This window comes from Lethenteron reissneri, unplaced genomic scaffold, assembly GCF_015708825.2.
Source record: "Lethenteron reissneri isolate LAM-NWPU_2019-01 unplaced genomic scaffold, ASM1570882v1 scaffold_115, whole genome shotgun sequence".
Classification (NCBI taxonomy): domain Eukaryota; kingdom Metazoa; phylum Chordata; class Hyperoartia; order Petromyzontiformes; family Petromyzontidae; genus Lethenteron; species Lethenteron reissneri.
This window is the reverse complement of record NW_026890838.1, coordinates 303,665-324,838: the sequence shown is the minus strand read 5'-3', so window position 1 is coordinate 324,838 and position 21,174 is coordinate 303,665. Positions and strand designations below refer to the sequence as shown.

Below are 21,174 nucleotides of genomic sequence, written 5' to 3'. Positions count from 1 at the left end.
TTTAGGAATGCATGTGTAATGGGTTCCGGAGACACTTGTAGAGGTATCTTCTTTATTACAATGCAACACTCCAACAGTCCTGACACTCTGTTACAGCCTAGGTACACAGCCTAGATACACTACTCTGGCTACGCTCTGGGCTCCTCCGGCTGCAATTACCCGAGGGGAGGCTAATTGACCCGACCCAGCCAAGGTGCGGGTCTGGACTCTGGCTTCCTCGGAACTCGCCCTTACAAGGACGTAGAGCCGGGAGTCCCAGATTCCCACCACTGGCCCTCACAGCGTCCCGGCCCTTACAAGGACAAGCGGGACGAGGGGGTCCAGAGTCCTAAGCTGGCTGATCTTGGGTCTTGAGCTGCAACTGCCCCCGATTGGCCAGGGAGCTGCCCTTTTATATGCCTCGTCCCCAACGAGGGGTGGGGTTGTGTGCGCCCCCAGATATCCCACAGAGCATGCACAGCCCCTCCCCCCCGTTGGTGGCGTCAAGGGGCTTAACTGTTTGGGGTGCCTGGGATCCTAGCACCTGGCACCGAGGGCTTATCTGCCTAGGATCCGAGAGCCCCCAGCAGCCCCTCCTCTCTTATGGCACTACACATGTTTTCAGTACAAGCCACCTGTGGACTGGTTTTGGTGTACAATGTCTCAACAGTCCGGCTTGCTTCAACTGATGTTCATCGGCAAGGTCCATTTCAAGTCTCAGTTCGACAAAATGTATACGTAATACAAAATAATAATTAGTGTTCTTGTGGAGAATGTATCTCCTATACGTAACTTATAAGTGGCATACCTTAACTGATGAATGATCCGACTATGCTTCCGATTTCAAAGACAATGAGTTGCCCCAGTCAGATGCGTCCTGATTCACAAAAATACCCTTTGACTCGTATCACAAAAATAACAGCTCTCACGTGAGTTTTTGTACAGGTTACCACCAAAACAGATACTTTGTCCTGACAGCACATATTCCATGTTTGACATTAATACACAAAATGTTGTATGTACGTACAAAATCAGACGGGTATTCTTTCAATTATGATTCAAAATAATCAAAGGGCACATTGGCAACATTTTATTACTATACTGAAATGTACTGCGTCACGTTGCAACGTATTTACAAGTTGATCTCTGCCGAGATGAGGCCTATATGTGCAGCACTCTCATAGAGGGAAGCAAAGTAGTAGTACATTCTCTATTTGTTGCAGAGGTTCAAATCCGACTGGCATATCAATCATCTCCCCCGACTTACAAATTCATATCCACATGCAGGCCAGTGAACGGTCACCTTGTGGCACACAGGGGCAGATGCCCATTATGGGCACCCATCGAGTGTCTAAGATGAGATATGATACAAAACACTTGAGTCACTCCTGGTTAGAGATCGCCCCAACCCACAGGTTCACAAATACTGGCCACGCTTACACTCCAGTTTGAACCTAGAAATTGAGTGTTCAACTTCACATTATATTCATTAGAAAGGCCTGTGACAAAGGTGCATCCATTGGAGCTTAATTGTCTGAAGCTTGCACATCTACCTGGTCTCCATTTGACTTTGTATTGTCTAAGAAGTCCACCCACACCTCCACATCCACAAACTCCTGGGAGTTACCTCGCTCTGCCTCACAGTCAGAATTTAGTTCCTGTTTCACACTGCCTCCATCTATGTGAAGGTCCGATTTTGGAGTTGAATAATCTTCAAATTTAACCTTCACTTCTACGCTCTTCACTGTTACTTCTTCACATTTCACTTTCGGCTCTTCATATTTCACCTTGATACCTTTCAAAGTGTCCAGGCTGTGATTGTCTTCTGGTTCTTGTTTCATGAACAATGGGGTCATTGCAGCACTTTGACTTTCACAAGCTGATTTCAGATTACACTTCTTGTGGATTTTCTGATGCGTGCGTGTTCTCTGGTGTTTTTTAAGATTTGATGAATGTGCAAACGCTTTCCCACAAACACTGCACTTGAAGAGTTTCTCTCCTGTGTGTGTTCTCTGGTGTCGTCGAAGAGCAGATGAATCTGAAAACGCCTTCTCACACACACTGCACTTGAAGGGTTTATCTCCTGTGTGTATTCTCTGGTGGGTCTGAAGAGTTGATGACTTTGCAAACGCCTTCCCACACAGAGTGCACTTAAAAGGTTTCTCTCCTGTGTGTGTTTTCTGGTGGGTCTTAAGATTTGATGACATTGCAAACGCCTTCCCACACAGAGTGCACTTAAAAGGTTTCTCTCCTGTGTGTGTTCTCTGGTGTTGTTTAAGAGTAGATGAATAAAAAAATGCCTTCCCACACACACTGCACTTGAAGGGGTTATCTCCTGTGTGTGTTCGCTGGTGTCTTTGAAGATGTGATGACTGTGCAAACGCCTTCCCACACACAATGCACTTGAAATGTTTCTCTCCTGTGTGTGTTCTCTGGTGTCTTTGAAGATGTGGTGACTGTGCAAACGCCTTCTCACACACAGTGCACTTGAAAGGTTTCTTTCCTGTGTGTGTTCTCTGGTGTTGTTTAAGAGTAGATGAATAAAAAAATGCCTTCCCACACACACTGCACTTGAAGGGCTTATCTCCTGTGTGTGTTCTCTGGTGGGTCTTAAGATTTGATGACATTGCAAACGCCTTCCCACACAGAGTGCACTTAAAAGGTTTCTCTCCTGTGTGTGTTCTCTGGTGGATCTTAAGATTTGATGACAATGCAAACGCCTTCCCACACAGAGTGCACTTGAAAGGTTTATCTCCTGTGTGTGTTCTCTGGTGTTGTTTAAGAGTAGATGAATACAAAAATGCCTTCCCACACACACTGCACTTGAAGGGTTTATCTCCTGTGTGTGTTCTCTGGTGGGTCTGAAGATATGATGACAATGAAAATGCCTTCTCACACACAGTGCACTTGAAGGGTTTCTCTCCTGTGTGTGTTCTCTGGTGTGATTTAAGAATGAACGACCATGCAAACGCCTTCTCACACACAGTGCACTTGAAAGGTTTATCTCCTGTGTGTGTTCTCTGGTGTGATTTAAGAATGCATGACAGTGCAAACGCCTTCTCACACACAGTGCACTTGAAAGGTTTCTCTCCTGTGTGTGTTCTCTGGTGTGATTTAAGAATGCATGACCGTGCAAACGCCTTCTCACACACAGTGCACTTAAAAGGTTTCTCTCCTTTGTGTGTTCTCTGGTGTGATTTAAGAATGGATGACCGTGCAAACGCCTTCTCACACACAGTGCACTTGAAAGGTTTCTCTCCTGTATGTGTTCTCTGGTGTGATTTAAGAATTGATGACTTTGCAAACGCCTTCCCACACACACTGCACTTAAAAAGTTTCTCTCCTGTGTGTGTTCTGTGGTGTTGTTTAAGAGTAGATGAATCTGAAAATGCCTTCCCACACACACAGCACTCTAAGGGTTTCTCTCCTGTGTGTGTTCTCTGGTGCTGTGTCAAGTTTCCAGTACGATCCGTGCTGTTTGCATGCTGGTCGCATTGTTTCCTTCTTGTACTGAACTGCGCTGAGTGCCTTTGCTCCATCAAGCCAATTCTGCAGAGAGAGCGTCAGCTGCAAACAGAAAAGCATGTCCACACCATCTATGTGAGTATTGAGGCACAGAGGAATGCATATATACACAGTCACACATGACTTACACATCTATACATATTCATATTTTCATGATATAGTGAAAGAGATTCCCCAATTCATCACACGGGCTGTTAAGGCACACAATGCGAGGGCAAATGGTCATAAATATGCCTGGACACCCTAGTGTCTTCAAAATTAATGTTTACCAAAAACTCCAAGCACACAATTTCGGTTGTCTAGCTACGACAGGAATATTTAAGAAAAAAATTGTTAACCTAGCAAAGGCTTTTGAAAATAATACTATTTGTATTATGCAGAAATGTATAAATTAATGTTCATTTGCAACTTAGAGGTGTGAAGCCAGGCTCAGATTAGCTTGAATGCGAGGATGAACAGATTTAACTTCAGCTGCATATGTGCCGTGTTAATTTCCTGACTGTTTCCATTCTTATGAAAATTTCCAAAGCAAAACTAAAATAAACTATATTTATGATTTAACCTCCATGTTCAATCGAGTCAATATACTTGACAGCAAATACAAACTTCACATGTTCATACACTTGCATGGTAAAAAGGTGGTTAAATTTTGACTTTCGTGACTGCAGGAATTAATATTCTTTGGTTATTTCGGTAAAGTCAAGTAGATAGAAAATAATAATACAAATAAAGTGAATAGAAGAAAAAAACGACTAATGTAGACTGTAGCCTGGTTCTTAACCTCGGTGAGCGCAGAGGCGTAGCTAGGATATTTTGCGCCCAGGGACGAACTATAAAATTGGCGCCCCCCCCCCCGTTTAATCACATTTTCCTATTACATCGAATAAGGAATAACAATTTTAATGAAACATTGTATATAAAGAAGCAAATTTATAGAAATTATATTACATGGCTCACTCAGTCACTGTCGTAGACTGGTTGACATAGTCTACAAAAGATAATTTTTTCTTGATTTCACTGTCGCAAACTGGTCAATCACGTAATCAAAATATGTTTTTTCCAATGTTTTTCTTTCAACGCTAAGAAGAGCAAGATCGCTGAGACGATCTTGTCCCATTGAAGCACGCAAATACGACAAAATAAGTTTCAATTTGCTGAACGACCGCTCACAGCTTGCAATTGAAACTGCTACTGTTAATACAATTTGCAGTGAAATTCGCAAATTCGGAAATATGTCGTCTCCATAAAACACAATAAAACCAAGAAGATCAAAAGGAGTTTCTGGTAGAACTTAATTCCGGTTATCGAGCAGCATTTTGCAATCTCCAAATTCTGTGAAAAGTTCGTGGCCATTGATGTCGGTGTCATAGAAATTTCCAAAATCTGTGCAATTTCGACGAATTGCATCGACATCTGTGCCAGTTCTCCCGGCATCTTCCGACGTCACCTAATTCTTCTGTCCACATCGATCCCCCAGGCTGTGCATCTTGTTTCGGCGTTTTTTACAGCAACTTGGCTCAAATCATCACGAAGCTGGACAAATTCATGCTCCAAAGATTCAAGATCAGTTGCTGCTTCCTTGAAATTCATAGTAGGACCCTGTAAGCGCTTCTGAACACGATACATTTTTCCAAGAATGACATTCCAGAAATGTAATAAAACTATGAAGTAAAAATTTAATACGCATGCCTGTAACTGTTCTGCATCACTTCTGGTTTCTGGCGTCATAATTACGTCCTCCGACAATTTGTCTAGCAGCCCTACTAGTTCATCCATTCCTTCATAGAGAGCTTTAACAGCTTCTGATCGTGCACTCCAGCGTGTTTCAGACTCCCGCTTTACTGTGATGGGCACAGCTTTTTTTAACTCTTCCCAATGAATTGTTGAACGAGAGAAAAATATATACTTTCAACTGTTCCAAAAAACGTGACGACAAGTGGATCATGTTTAGCTGAGTGTACTCCTGCTAAGTTTAAGCTGTGGTTGTCACAGTTGACAAACAATGCTCTGTGATTTTTGTCACATATTCGTTGTTGAAGGCCGGATATATGCTCAGTCATCACAGCAGCATTGTGATAACATTGTGCCCGACAGTCGGCTAGAGGTATGTTGTCAAATTTCAGTATCTCGACGATGATTCTTTCTAGGCTTGCTGCATCTTTTTCATGTATCTCGATATAACCTAAAAATGATTTTTTGATAGTTACTTTTTTAGTTTGAAAATCCACATCCACAAATCTTATGACCTGAGAAAATGTAATTACATGCAATGTAGGCTGTGTGGCGGGATATATAAACTTTTAGGTTGAAGTGTAGATTTGCGCAGTAGTTTCAGGCTGCCGCGCCCGCCGCAATAAGTGATAATGTAACGTTGTAAGCCTCATTTAGGCGCCCCTTTACCTTGGCGCCCGGGGACATATGTACCCCCCTGCCCCCCTAGCTACGCCTCTGGGTGAGCGTACTGGCAGTCTATAATGTAGACTGTAACCTGGTTCTTAACCTCGGTGAGTGTATTGGCAGTCTATAATGTAGACTATTGCCTGTTTTTTGACGAGACCTTTGCAATGGACAAGACCTTGGTGATGGACACTCACAGCTTTGTATGTAAAAAAAGTCCAGGCAGCTTCCACATAGTGTTACAGAGCCTAATGAAAGAATGCTGCTAGACCAATTTGAAGTGAGACTTTGGATGCCAAACCAAAGCTGGTCATGAACACATTAACCAGGTATAGGAGCTCCTCCACCACGTGTAGAACGACCTGATTATTCATGGAGAGCTGAGCAGGTGCAGTGCTGTATGACATTAAATTCCCAGGGAGGTGTTCTTTGGGTCTTTCGGTAAAGTCACGTCACTTAACCGAAAGACCCAAAGAATATGAATTCCTGCAGTTACGAAAGCTTTAAGTCAAAATTTTCCCAGGGAGGTGATCTTTTTGTAGAACATATGCAAGGCCCCATTTCGTCATGGAATTCTCCAGGTACAGAACACGATTCTCCAACTCAATATCATTGAGTAGCCATGACCAGATCATCAACATGCGTAACATGGTTGACCAGCAGGGGTAAATCCCTTGACTATAACCAGACATTGATTAGCGTATCATTGTTACTGTATCAAATGCATTTTTTTATAGGGTCGTTGTGAGCTTCTCAAAACACAACTATTTGAAAATGCTACGTAATGTAATGCATGCGGCTAGAGGGAATTTCGGCCACAAGCCAAATTGAATAAGAAAGGGATCCGACTCCTGGTCACGCAACTTTAGATGGGCCAGCCAAAAATCATAAAAATCCTCAACGATTGTGAGAAGAGGCAGAGACATCGAAAACCAAAAACAAACCAAAACCCCAAGCCTCTTTATGGTACTATAGGGTGTAATTACACCAAGAAAGCAGAGATCTAGTTTCTGCTGAAAATCCGTACTCCTGTACTATAGCTGATGGACAAAAAATACAGCAGCCCCTTGAATAGCGTGGAGGTTACATTCTTGGAAAGTGCCGTGCGAAAGCTAAAATGCCGATATTTAACATTTAAGCCTGACCTAAATAATGGGGTTAGGTAAACGGCATATAAAATATACATTACAATTGAAATAAGTACTGTACTGTATTCCCAATAAACTAAATTACTGAAATAAATGTGGAGAAACCGTATACAAAACATTCCAAGATGAGTTTACATGTATATAAATAAAGCAGACTTTGTGTTTTTTTGAGAACCAAATTGCGCAAACACTATGAAACAAACACATCAAAAATTCCATGCGTACTCAAGGGTAAGTTATGTTTTTCACACAATTTTTAGCTTACCTGTTCACCATCAACACCTGTAACACCTGCACACTCCAACACCCCGCCGCTGCTATATTTTTTCTCATTTACCACATTATCCTTACATATTATCAGGCCTGCATTTTTGCCACAAAATTAATTAACTTCCAGGTCCTTATTGTCCTCTCTGCACACGCACGGCTCACCTATAATATACTGTAATATTTCATCATGGAACCTTTTCCAGTACTAAAATATGAGAATAGGTTTTCCCCGTTTTTCTGGCAACAAAACAGGTGTTAAGATGTTAAAACACCAAACTGAAACCTTTAACAAGGAATCATGTGTGCATTAACCACAATACTTGTGGTCAGAATGCAAACAAAAACACTCTGATAGAAAATGCATGGTCTGCTGCTGAGGCAGACTGTTTTAGAAGGTTTGAAATGGGTGTAGCCCAAGGGTCATAAAGAAGTGGCCGGGGCAAGTGATGTTAACGTAATAAATTAGCATGTTAATGTGAAATCGAAAAGTGGTGCAATCCAAAGCGGCCTCCCTACAAGACAGAGAAGGAGCGAGGCTCTACCTGGGTAAACAACAACTACCACCACGACAACGATGTGAACTTCTCACTTCGGATCTCAGTGAGCGCGCACGAAAATAAATCACGTTTGCTAACACAGAGCGCATGCCCGGGATACACTGCCGAGATCATCGATGACCTTGCCGCCGAGAAAGTTCAGCAGCATCTGACAAGCACAACGGGGTGTCAGCCAGATGCGAACTGCCCATATCCCCCATTTAGCACCCTTGCCGAGCACGCGCACGTGTGTGTGAGAGATTTGCTCGCGAGCGTGCGGAATTCCGACGGCTGGGACGGGATAGCACCATTGCAAGTCTTCTTCCAGAGGAGGAGGTGAGGGGGGGGGGACGAGGGAGCCTCCGGGACCCCGTGAGACAACCCCAGGATGGGTGGCAGGGATACAGACCGGTATAGGAGATAACGCAGGCCATGCGACCCAAGTACGCGAGGAGGTAACCCAAGTACACCTGAATGTGACCAAGCTGCAGTCTACAGCGGAGATAGTCCAGTCCGAGGTGGGAGGGCTACGCTCCATGGTCGGGGGGCTAACCAGGCGAGTGTCTCAATAAGAGGCAGAACTCGAACAAATGCGCACTGGGAGGGTAAGGGGAAGTAGGCAAGGGGCCTCTTATGGAGCCACCGCCCTTCCCCGTGCGTGCTATCTATGCGACCAATGGGGGCATCTCGTGAGAGACTGTCACCAGATCGCCCGTGCGAGAGAAGCACCAGGGTTAAACACCAAGGCCTCCTCTTCTTGGTTCTTTCGGTAAAGTCACGTAGAAGGGAAGTAATAAAATAATAAAAATAAAACATAATAAAATAATTCTCACGACGTTTCGGCCACAACGCAAGCAGCCGTCCTCAGGTGAAGAACATGTCTGTCGATAAGACAGAGTCTACTAAATGACACATCTTAGGCTTGGAGTGTCTATTTAAGCTGTGAAGGAGGAGGAAGAGAGCCTTGACAAAAGAATTTGCATTTGAAGAGGAATTTAGCATATTTATGGGAAATTCAGGAATGCGAAGTGCTAATTGTGAAATGCGTGGGAGGTGGGCGGGGGGTTTTCAAAGTCATATTATGCCCATGCATTATGCAGGATTAACAGCATCAAAGGGAGGGGGCAGGGGCAGCACCAACAAACGGGAAGGAATGTGAATAGTATGCAGCTGCAGCAACCAAACAACCACGTAAAAAACTAAAGTATAAACTTCATAGTATCATCAATATACTAAATATACTCTCTAATAAGCTGAGCTACTAACAGTAAGTAATACATTACAATTCTATGTCGCAAAAAATATAATATGCTTCCAGCTAAACTTTTTTCCTTACATCAAACAGGTCTGACCCGTACTATATGCTGCCATAGACAAACCCAACATTAAATTATATACTGTATTACTATACACCACCCTAAACCTTATACATTGTAATATTACACTATGTATTATTCTACCCACCCTAATGTATATCACACTGCTATATATTCACTATACAATTACGATACTATATATTACTTTGTACATTGTATTAAGGATATAAATGTTATGCTATTTGTTATTATACACTGTACCATTGACCGTCGTGTGAAAGATACTAAGAGGCAGCAACGAAATATGAGAATGGGAGAGTAGCAGAGCAAAGAATCCATTCCCTGCATAACATTTATATGCTTAATACAATGTACAATGTAATATATAGTATCGTAATTGTATAGTGAATATATAGCAGTGTGATATACATTAGGGTGGGTAGAATAATACATAGTGTAATATAACAATGTATAAGGTGGTGTATAGTAATACAGTATATAATTTAATGTTGGGTTTGTCTATGGCAGCATATAGTACGGGTTAGACCTGTTTGATGTAAGGAAAAAAGTTTAGCTGGAAGCATATTATATTTTTTGCGACATAGAATTGTAATGTATTACTTACTGTTAGTAGCTCAGCTTGCGTTGTGGCCGAAACGTCGTGAGAATTATTTTATTATGTTTTATTTTTATTATTTTATTACTTCCCTTCTACGTGACTTTACCGAAAGAACCAAGAAGATGAATCCCTGCAGTCACGAAAGCTTTAAATCGAAACCAAGGCCTCCCTAAAGAGGTTGACCACGGAGGGGTGCAATTGACGTGGCCCCAACACAAATAAACTGTCGTGATAATGGTGAGCGAATGACCCCCACGCAGATGCCGACAACAACACCCCAGAATGCGGCGACTGCGGGTGACTGGCTGTGGGAGCTGGTGGCAGGAATAATGGGGGCCACGTCGCTTGTGGAAGGGCAGGTGAACAGGTGGCGTACCCAGATTCTGCTGGACACGGGGGCAGTAACGTCACTGGTGAGTGCAACACACGGCAGCGTAGTCGGGGTTGACGTGGGCCGCCTACAGGCCCCGGATCGTGCGCTGCACACTGCAAGTGGAAGTGGGATGGGACTGCTGGGGAGGGTCACCCTTAAGGGTCGCTTCGGACACCAGGTGTGTAACCAGGAGTTATACGTGTCGAGCGTGTTATGCCACGAGTGTATTGCAGGTACCGACCTCCTGGGAAAGTTGGGGCTCAGCGTGCAGCCACCGTGGAGGGCAGCGGGGAGCGGATTCCTTTCTTGGGACAAGAGCCGGGTTGCCCTCGCTTCAAGCCCGTGGCTGCTATCCTGGCGTCGGCCGTCACCGTCGGCATTGGTGTTCCACTGGGTTTTCCGTTTTTCTCCCAAACCTAAACTCAAAATATATTTGGTGGTGGTCAAACAGTCCAATGCAGGACCCTCCTGAAACATAATTTTTAACTGCTAAGTAAGAAATTAAATTGGAAACCCTCAAACACAGTACGCTATTTTTATTTTACCAGGTGAGGCCCACTGAGCTGCATAGTTCTTTTTCAGAATCGACCTGGACACAAATGATAGCTCAACTTAGTGGCTTATAATATGGAAATGTTTTGCAGCCAAATTCTCAAAATGCATGTTTCTAAATGTGGAGAAAAATCAATGCCACTACAGGGAGAGAAAGAAAAGAAAAAAAAATTAAACTCCAATTATAAATGCGTCAGCGTTGGACTCGAACCCACGACATCCTGCATACCATGTGAGGTAGTTAACATCTCGCCACCACAGCACAATACATCACACACACACATTACAATGAACACACTGACTCCCTCTCCCTGTACACACTCTACACGCGTGACTCACTCTCAAGCACTCGCCCCAAGCGCACCTCTCAGCTGCTGTCCCCAACTCCTCTCTCCGGTCTGCTCTTGGTGACGTCACCCGCCAGACAGAAGGGGGGGAGCCGACTCTGAGGGTGACGTCACCGCACAACACGGCCGCTCCCCACACAACACACACGGGGGTACACTCACACACAGTAGAGTACTCTCACACAGAGTACTCTAATACAGAGTAAACACACGGAGTACACTCGCACACACGGGGTAATCTCACACACGCAGAGTACACTCACGCACGTAGTTTACGCTTGCGGAGTACACCAACACAAATGAGTACACTCACTCACAGTATTTGTTTTTCTTAGGGTCCTTCGATTTTTTCCCTCCACATTTAGTAACATGCATTTAGATTATTTGGCTGCTACAATCTGCCACGTGAAAACCCATTTCGTTGATCTATCATATATGGCCAAGTGGCTTCTGACAAAAGATCTAACAGCTCTGTGAGCCTTGGTTGGTAATATAAAAATAGTTTACACCATTTGCCAGTAAAAAATATAATTGTTTTTTTAACCCTTTTATCTGGCAACAAAACTGACACCTTTTTTTACGAGGAGTCATGTTTGCATAGACCACAATACCTGCAGTCATAATGCAAACAAAAAACATAACTTTGATAATGTATGCACTGTCCTTAAAGTAGATTGGTCCACACCCGAGACAGCTTTCCTTAGAGCCTAGTCTCACATGGTGTTGGACCAGATGACGCCAAAAGGCGCACAACTCAAAGACAATGCACCATCAGAGAGAGAGACTAGGCTCTAAGGAAAGCTGTCTCGGGTGTAGACTAATCAACTTCAAGGACAGTGCATACCTTATCAGAGTTATGTTTTTTTTTGCATTATGACTGCAGGTATTGTGATCTATGCAAACATGACTCCTCGTAAAAAAGGAGTCAGTTTTGTTGCCAGATAAAAGGGTAAAAAAACAATTATCATAAAAATAGTTGTTCATCGGTCTAAAGGGTGCATCAGCAAAACCAACCCGGCAGAACGCTCCTGAATTAGAGTCCTGAGACTCATTGTGGTCATGTACTCGAGTGTGCACCATGGTGGCTGGGAGATGTTAACTGCCTCTCCTGGAATACAGGAGGTGGTGGGTTCGATCCCGACCCCTCCTGTATATTTGGAGTTTGCGTGTCTCTCTCTCTCTCCCCGTGGTCGCGTGGATTTTCCTCCGGATCCTCAGGGTTTTCCCCTCCATATTAAGAGTCAACATCACCACGCGTTTAGAGTATTTGACCGACAGACCTTTCCACACGTTGATAAGCCACTTTGTTGTGGGCAGGTCGCTTCTGAAAACAAGAGCGGTATAGCAGCTGAAGTGGGCTTGGCCTGGTAAGATACAAAAAAAAACTGCAGAAATAATTAAAAGAAACAAAGTTTCAAAGTAGTGAGCCAGATGAAGACAAATTAAACTTAAGCAGAGAATTATAGCAAATGCAATCAGGCGAGGGCAGGAGGCAAGGCCCCGCATGGCTAGGCCCCGCGTTGTAATGTTCCAACCTGGAAATCGATTCCATCCTCGCTGCTACTCAATTGATATCCCTACGAGAGGAGCGAGGCTCTGCCTGGGTAAACAACAACAACCACCTCAACAACAACCACAACGACAACAACCACCACGATGTGAACTTCTCACCTCGGATCTCAGTGAGCGCGCGCGCGGATCGGCAGCTTCCTGGTGTCTCGTGACGTCACGCGGCAGCACGAGGTGACATGACGTCACTAGCGGGGTTCACCCCCCCTCACGCCGATGAGGTAATGCAGTGGTGACATCAGAGAGCGGGATTAGAGTTGAAGTTCATTAAGATTCCTATTCCATTGATCCCTCTATTGAACATTGACCCTTTGGGTGCGTGAGCTCAACAACGTGAACATTGTGTGTACAAACTGTGTATACAGTGCGTGGGGCCGTCCATAAATGACGTCACGCAACTGGGGAGGGGACGGTCAGACATTTGTGACGATGTATGACGATGTGCGATGATGGGGGAGTGATAAATGTGACGTCACATCAAAATGCGCAACTTAAATAAATATAGACATATCGAATTAAATAGACTTTTTAATGATTTCTCCTACATCAGTGTAGCGCCACATTAAATACGAACTGCAATGACAATAGTTTAAAGCGATTTGAAGCATGTTTTTTTGGGGGGGTGGCAGAGCTTTGTGACGTCATATTTGAGGGGGGGGGGTCTGACTATTTGTGACGTCGTGTGATGAAAGGGGGGGGGTCAAAATCGTCCAAAATCGCGTGACGTCATTTATGGACGGCCCCTGCATACAAACTGTGTACACATGGTGTGCGCGCACATACCGTGTGTGTGTACAGTGTTGGCAGTCGGGGGCACAGGTGGTGCATCGGTCAGCCATCTCAGTTGAACCATGGCACCTGAGTCTGCCCTGTGACCTCCTGCCGGCGGGAGTTCGACACTTCACGTGGCCTTAACGTGCACATAGCCTGGTACAAGCGTCATGCTGACGTCACCACCACGTATTGGCGAATGGCAGTCGTTTTTGTTAGTGTGTTTGTGTATACAGTGTATGCGCAGACTGTGTGTACACTGTAAAAACCGAGACTGGGGTTAATTAATGTTTAGTAAATATATAGGCGTAGCCTATACATAAAAATAATGACTATGTGTAGTTTAGAATCACATTGAGCTGAATTCAACACATTTCTATTAGTTATTAATTGTATTTTACTCAGTTTTGTTCAAATAAAATCAGCCATCAATAACTGAGTAGAATTTAATTGTATTTTATCAGGAAAGTCAAAAATGCCAAAAATTGATTAATTTTACTAACTGGGAGGTTTTTGAATTTAATAACGTTACACTCCCGCCCAAACTTGAGGCATTTTTTCGCGCCACGTGCATGTCAACCATCTTCTTCCACAGACACGTTTCAGGGACCGCCGTTCTCCCAAAGGTAAGACATGTTTTATTATTTTAGCGAACAATTTTTTAACAAAGGAGTGGTAGCAGTTGAACATTGTTTTATGTTACTGCATGTTACCAGCATGCCAATTTAACTGGCTGTAACGTATATCAGAATTAACTAGCACAACGTTAGGCCTTTGGAAGTCAGTCTGATTCGACTAAAAGCACGAGACTATAATTTTTGTTCCGCACACGAAAAAGTAACGTGCGTGATTAAAACTAGACTATATTCATTCGGATCACAGCGTGTACCGAACCAAAAGTCCTGTACCTGCCGTTACACCTCCAGTATATTATATCTTGGTGTTTATGTACGTACAGTATGCTAACGTTAGCTATCTTGACACCAGTCAGCGTCACATTTACGTTGTGGCTAGCTTGTTGTGTAGTTGCTAGCTAGCTAGATGATGTGAGTGACAAGAAGTTGATGTGCTAAATTTGAGCATGAAAATTTGAATATTAAAAATAATAAAGAATTATCTTGTAAATGCGATTCTATTGTCCTCATGTGATTAGAGACCTGGTGGCCTTGCATCTGATACATGGACCTTTTTCTGCCTCAGGTTTTTGCTTATGGAATGGAAGTGTAAGATCTGCAAGTCTTTGTCTGCCACAAAAGTAAATCTACTAACGCATTACAGACAACACGCAATATTTGGTCATGGCCAATCCCAGTCATGCCTATATGACAGTTGCCCTTGCACATTTAAAACGCAGAGTGCCCTTCGCACACATTTGTCCAGATACCATTCAGATGAAGAAAGTCTACGGTCAGGAAACATCTCTGCTTTTAAGTATTTAGTTTGCAATGCTTGTTGTTCTATAGAGAAGGACTACTTTCAGCATATTGGAAATCATCTGAAGAGCCACGAAACTGTCTTTTGTGTATTTGAAGGATGCAGCTTTCAGACAAATATATACAATACATTTCTAAAACACAAAAGCAAAAGACACAAATCCTATTCTTTGAGTGATTTTAAGAAAGATGTGTATGAGAGTCGCCATAATCAGACTGTTGACCATTCTGATTTACCAGAGGCCAATGATGGTGAGGGCACTAGTTTAGATTGTGATCAGGAAAGTGCATCATACTTAGTTCTTCAAAGAATTGGCTTACTTCTGCTGAAGCTAGAAACCATCTATAATGCCTCAGTGAAGTGCATTGATGCCTTGGTTGAAGACCTTCAGTTCATTTCATCTTCAGTATCAGTTGCAGTTGTTAGAAACATACTAGATTCAACATTGAAGGTGAATAAATGCATTTTGACCAGGCCATCGTAACTGAATTGTCAGCAGTTGTGCAACTTCCATCCCATTAGTACAGCACTTGGAGCAGGTGGTCCACTTGGTTCGGCTTTTAAGAGAAGAAAGTAGTTTAAGGTGCATTTCCAGTGTGTTGATAGCATTGAATATATTATTGATACTGAAAAGAACAAGACCTTTCAATATGTGCCTATTCTCCAGACTTTACAGGAAGTCTTGAAGAATGAAGACATTGCAGAAATAATTTTATCCAGAAAATCAAATAGTACTGGATATATTAAGTCAATTTTTGATGGAAAATCCTTCAAGCAAAACGTATTTTATGCTGGGGAAGAAACAAGACTGTCTATAATCCTTTACGTTGACGACTTTGAAGTGTGTAACCCACTAGGAACTTCGAGAGAAAAAAACACAAAATAACAGCTGTTTATTGGGTTTTGGCAAATGTTCCAACAAAGTTGCAATCTGCATTAACGTCAATACACCTAGCTTTACTTTGCAAAGCTGTTGATGTCAAACAGTTTGAATACAGAGCAGTTTTGGAACCACTCTTGAAGGATCTTGTCATTCTAGAACAGGAAGGGATTTTCATTTCCAGTGTTGGAAAAAACATTAAAGGGACATTATAATAGTAGGTTTTTACCCTTTTAACTGGTACAAAACTGACACCTTTATTCAAGGCATCATGTTTGCAATGACCACAACACAAGTAGTCAAAAAAGCAAACAAAAAGAAGCAACTCTGATAAGGATGATAATATGCACTGTCCTTATCATCCTTATCAGAGTTGCTTCTTTTTGTTTGCTTTTTTGACTACTTGTGTTGTGGTCATTGCAAACATGATGCCTTGAATAAAGGTGTCAGTTTTGTACCAGTTAAAAGGGTAAAAACCTACTATTATATTTTGCCACTGGTAAAAGAGATCTCATAGTGAGATTAAAGGGACAGTACATTGTGTTGTAGCTGACAATCTCGATGCACATTCTATCAGTGGACTAGTTGAATGTTTCACGGGGCCGTACATCTGTAGATTTTGTCTTGGACATTCTTCAGAGTACCAGACACACGAAGTGCGGACCGGAGTGTTTCCACCTCGGACAAAGAAGGAACATAGTTTGCATGTGCAAACTGAGAGAAAATCCAAATGTTACTCATTGCTTTGGTGTAAAGCGGTCGTGTCCATTGACTGATAAATTAAATCACTTTCATTTTGAGTCTGGGTACCCACCAGATGTACTACATACATGACCTTTTGGAAGGCATAGTCCCAAGGGAACTAGCATTGTGTTTTCAGATTGTCACCAAGAAGAAGTACTTCAGTTTGACTGAGCTTAACGAGTTAATAACTGAGTCTGACTGTCAAAGTTCTGCGTTATAGGCCTATACATCTGATAGGCTATCAGAGAATGCACTGATTTGTTACTGAAAGCTATCTTTATTTTTGTTTAATGTTTCTTGGGTGTTCTAACATTGTGCTTTCTTCTGATGTGACGCTGACCTAGGCCATTGCAAGTGTTTGTTCTAAAGGAATAGATGTAAGATGCATAGAACATCTGTAGGCTGTGCTAGTTTACTTGTTAGAAAGCCATGCTTGTACTGTAATTATGCATGTTAAAAAAGATAGGTCCACCCGGATTGTGGATTATGGCTACTAGTATAAGTACAGGGAATGCAAGTCAATTCACGTGATGTTTTAATCTCTTTTAGCTGTTTGAAAAACATATTGGCCCTTAGGATTTCAATTTGCGCATATAAAAAAGAAATAATATGAAAGTTTTTTTACAGATTTTTTTTAAAACATTGTCGTAATTTAAATGCGCTAAAAAGACTAAACCTTGAATCACATCCAAAAAAGTAATCTGTGCCTGTAATGCCCACAAATTATAAATACCTCCAGTATTGTATCCCTATTGTACACATACATGATTTCTGTCTTTGTTTTGTACTTGTAATATGTTGGATAAACATGTTGAGACAAAATTGCACGAATAAATGTTAACCTGCTGTTCCTTTTCATGGTTCTTATCTTTTTCATGGTGATCGGTTGACTTAACGTAAGTGAATTGTGGCACCACGAAGGCATGATATTGGGTGTATTAGAAATAGAAAAGTTATGGCAACAGACATTCAATATAAGTATTTTATTTAGTAAATCCAAATCATTTTGATCCAGATATTTAGTAAGCTTATATCAATTTCACCCAGACAATTAGTAAATGTAAATCAATTTCACCCAGATCATTAATAAATATTAATCAGATTCCACCAGATATTTAGTAAATCTAAATTACCATTGCTCATATTAAGTAAATATAAATCACTTTTCCTTGTAAAATCTATTTGGATTTACACAATTTTTTTTAGGCTATATAACTCATCATTTGGAATCATATTACTAAATCCAACACATTGTAACTGTTGCTTTTATTACCATGTACTTATTTTTTATTATTATTTTTTAGTTAATTTATTCAACACTTTTTATTCAAAGTTGTAGTGCTTAAAATCTACTCAATTATATTACGTGTCACTTTGTTGCCATAATTTTTTTAAGTAACAATGTGTCACATTTTTTACAGTGTACGCTGTATATACATTGTGTGTACACAATACGTCTACCCTGCGTATGTGGACAGTGTATGGGTGGTCCGAATCAGTCGGGCAGCATTATCTTTTCATCAGCTCTGCAATGCTGTGTGGAAGCTACCTGGCCTGTCGCTCTGCATGAAGCTTCGGGTCTTCTCGGCAACAGTCATGCCCTACGTTCTCTAGGCATGTGAAACGTGGACCCCTCTAAATGGAACATCTGCGCTGGTTAGAAACACTGGCTGGCATGGCTACACTCAGATTGAGGGAAGCCAAGTGGTAGAGCATTCTCTATTTATTGCAGAGGTTCAAGGTTCAAATCCGACAGGCACCCCTGGCTACTCCAGTAACATAAACCAAAATATGCACCGTCTGCTTAAAGAGTGGATGTAAAACATACTATTGTGTCATTCAAAACACATAGGTCTTTGCATGTTGGTTTCATTGTCAAAATTTTGGAAATTCCAAATATTATCCAGAAATTGCACAACTGAGATTACACATCAATTATCGCCCCTGACTGACAGACTCATGTCCACATGCAGGCTGGTGCTGGGCCACCTTATGCCACACAGAGGCAGCTGCCACTTAGGGGTGCTCTTCGAGTGTTTGTGATGAGATATGATACAAAACTCCGAATTGCTGAGTTAATTAAGCAAGTTTAATGCGTAGGCTTTCGCGACCAATATCATCCATAAGATTTTTTTTGGGTTAGATCGCGTAAATATAAATGTGCTCTCTCTAGTCGTCTAGCCTAGCCTAAACACAACCCTGACCGTGTAACACCGATGGCGCTGACCGAGACAGCCAACAACTATCCGGCCGCACAATATCTAGCGAAGATGACAGCGACGACGATACGAGCCCACTCCCAGAACCGGCAGCACTGAGCTCACGCTCTCAGCTGCTTTTATTGTACCCAGCGTGGCCTGGCTCCGCATAGGTCGCACCTTTCTTCTCGAACCCTCTAGCAGGATACAGAGGCTTCCAAATAGGGTCTTCCATCACCCTTGCCCCAGTTCCTCCGCCCTGCCGACACACTCGTGTATGTGCTCACCGGCGTGTGTACTGTTTGTCCACTGCAGTTGCCGTTGCAACTACAACCGGTGGACAGGCAGAGCAACCCAAACCCCGAGGAACACCACCAACACGAAAAAACAATTTACTCCAAAAAAAAACCTTGGTTGCAACACTTCCCGCAACCATACAGCACAATCGCAGCGTCTCCCGTGAACCATAACCACGTAGCACAACTCCGGCGCCCCCCGCGGACCGCCAACAAAAAGGACAACCCGCGGCACCCCCCCACAAACCGCCAACACGCAGCGCAACTGCGGCATGGGCCAGAACCCCATCAGGGACCGCATAACCGTGACGCCCCCCCCCCCCACGAGAGCCGATAACACAAGCCAAACAATATACACAACCCCCACGAATCCCACCTTACAAGGGAGAGTCCGCCTTTACCAGAACATAGCTCACGTGAGCCGGTCCTCGACATTGATCACCCCCCCCACCTTGGCAGGGTTTTGCATTCCTTGGAATTCCGAGGAATGGGAACAAAAAAACAATGGCCTAAGGGCACGGCCCATCGCTGAAATCCGCAGTAGCATCTAATCAGATCCAGCCCCTGACACTTTGCACACGGCAGTCACGGAAAACATCATCATGGACCGGCAGGTGGGAGTGCTACGGTGGCGCTGCCGGGACCCTGCTGACACCCCGGCATTCTATGGCGATGTGGCTCGGCTGACCACACCTGAAACACTTGGCCGTGGGACCCCAGGGCGGAGGGGGCTTCCCCGGTTGCCAACCCACCCGCGGGGGCCTTCTCCCGTGCATCCCCAGGCCGCACACCACAGCCACCATGTCCTCCTCCCGCCATGGCAAAGCCTCCACTTTGGGCCAATGCTGGCGGGCCTCGTGGCCCTGAATTTCCCAGGCCACCTTCAAGGACGTGATCCCCAAGCCTTCCTCTGAAGGGCAGGACGATCCCCAACTCCCGCGCCACCAGTCTTTTCACCACCAAGGAGTCGAGCGCCATCTCACCTGTCTGGGGGTACGCGGTCTGCCCCAGCACCAGCAGCGCCTCCCGGAAAGTGAAGGGTGTCTCGGCTTTCCCTCACTTCCACTGGAGAAATCTCGTGCGGACATCGCACGGGAGGCCAAAAATATCCCCTTGCAGCGCCATTAACTCCGTCGCCCCTCCAACGCTGTCCGGCGCTCTTCGCAAAATAGCGCCCGCCAGCCATGCCAAGCCCTCCACGGGCAAAATGGCACCCACCACATGCGTGGTCTCCGGCCCAGGCTCCTCCGCTCTCCCACAGAGACGGGGATCGCCGTCAGGGTCCCCTCGTGACTCCTGTACACGCCGCTGGCTGTGGAGCGACTCCCGCACTTCCCCGCGCTCCCCTCAACACAGTGGTCCTCGGCCATGCCGCGTGCTCGGCGCATGACCGGGGAGCATCGGGCTCCTCTCTCGCCAATTTTTCGCCACTCTCCCGCCGATCCGCAGCCGCTCTCTCTCCGCCAATGGGCTTCATAACCGGGTTCCCGTGGCTGCCGGAGGGAGGAATGTTTCGCCATTCCCATCCTCCAATGACACTATAGGTGGGTTCTTTCTTCACCCCACTCCTAGCACCAGTTGTAGTGTCATCGTTGCAGGAGACAAGGTTTCTAAGAGGGCACCTTTAGTAATACCTTCACAGGTTTGCCATCGCACTCCCTCATTGTCAAACCTAGCATAAACACAACCCTGAGAATGTAACACCAATGGCGCTGACCGAGACAGCCAACAACTATCCGGCCGTGCAATATCTAGCAAAGACGGCATTGACGAAGGCGGCGAAGATGACAGCCACGATGAGATGAGCCCACTCCCAAAACTGACAGCCCTGAGCTCCCACTCTCAGCTGCTTTTATGCTACCCAGTGTGGCCTGGCTCCGCCCTGGCCGCGCCTCCCTTCTCGAACCCACTAGCAGGTTCCAGGAGCTTCCAGATGGGGTCTTCCGTGACCCTTGCCCCAGTTTTTCTGCCCTGCCGACACACCCGTGTATATGCTCACTGGCGTGTGTACTATTTGTTCACCGCAGTTGCCGTTGCTGGACAACAATCGGCGTTATTACACTTCACTAGTACAGCACACCGGTGTGTTGGAGAACAAATCGCGTAGTGGCGGGTTTCACCAAACATTGAAATTAACGTGATCTAATTATGGGCAATTAAGCTCCACATTAATGCAAATATTATCATAATATAGTGAATGCTTGGGAGCTTATTGGCTCT

General features: G+C 44.1%; 1 pseudogene; it reads right to left on the bottom strand.

Moving 5' to 3' along the window:
• The window catches only part of LOC133361581 (zinc finger protein 91-like), a 49,615-nt pseudogene that overhangs the window by 20,348 nt on the left and 8,093 nt on the right, over window positions 1–21,174 (bottom strand).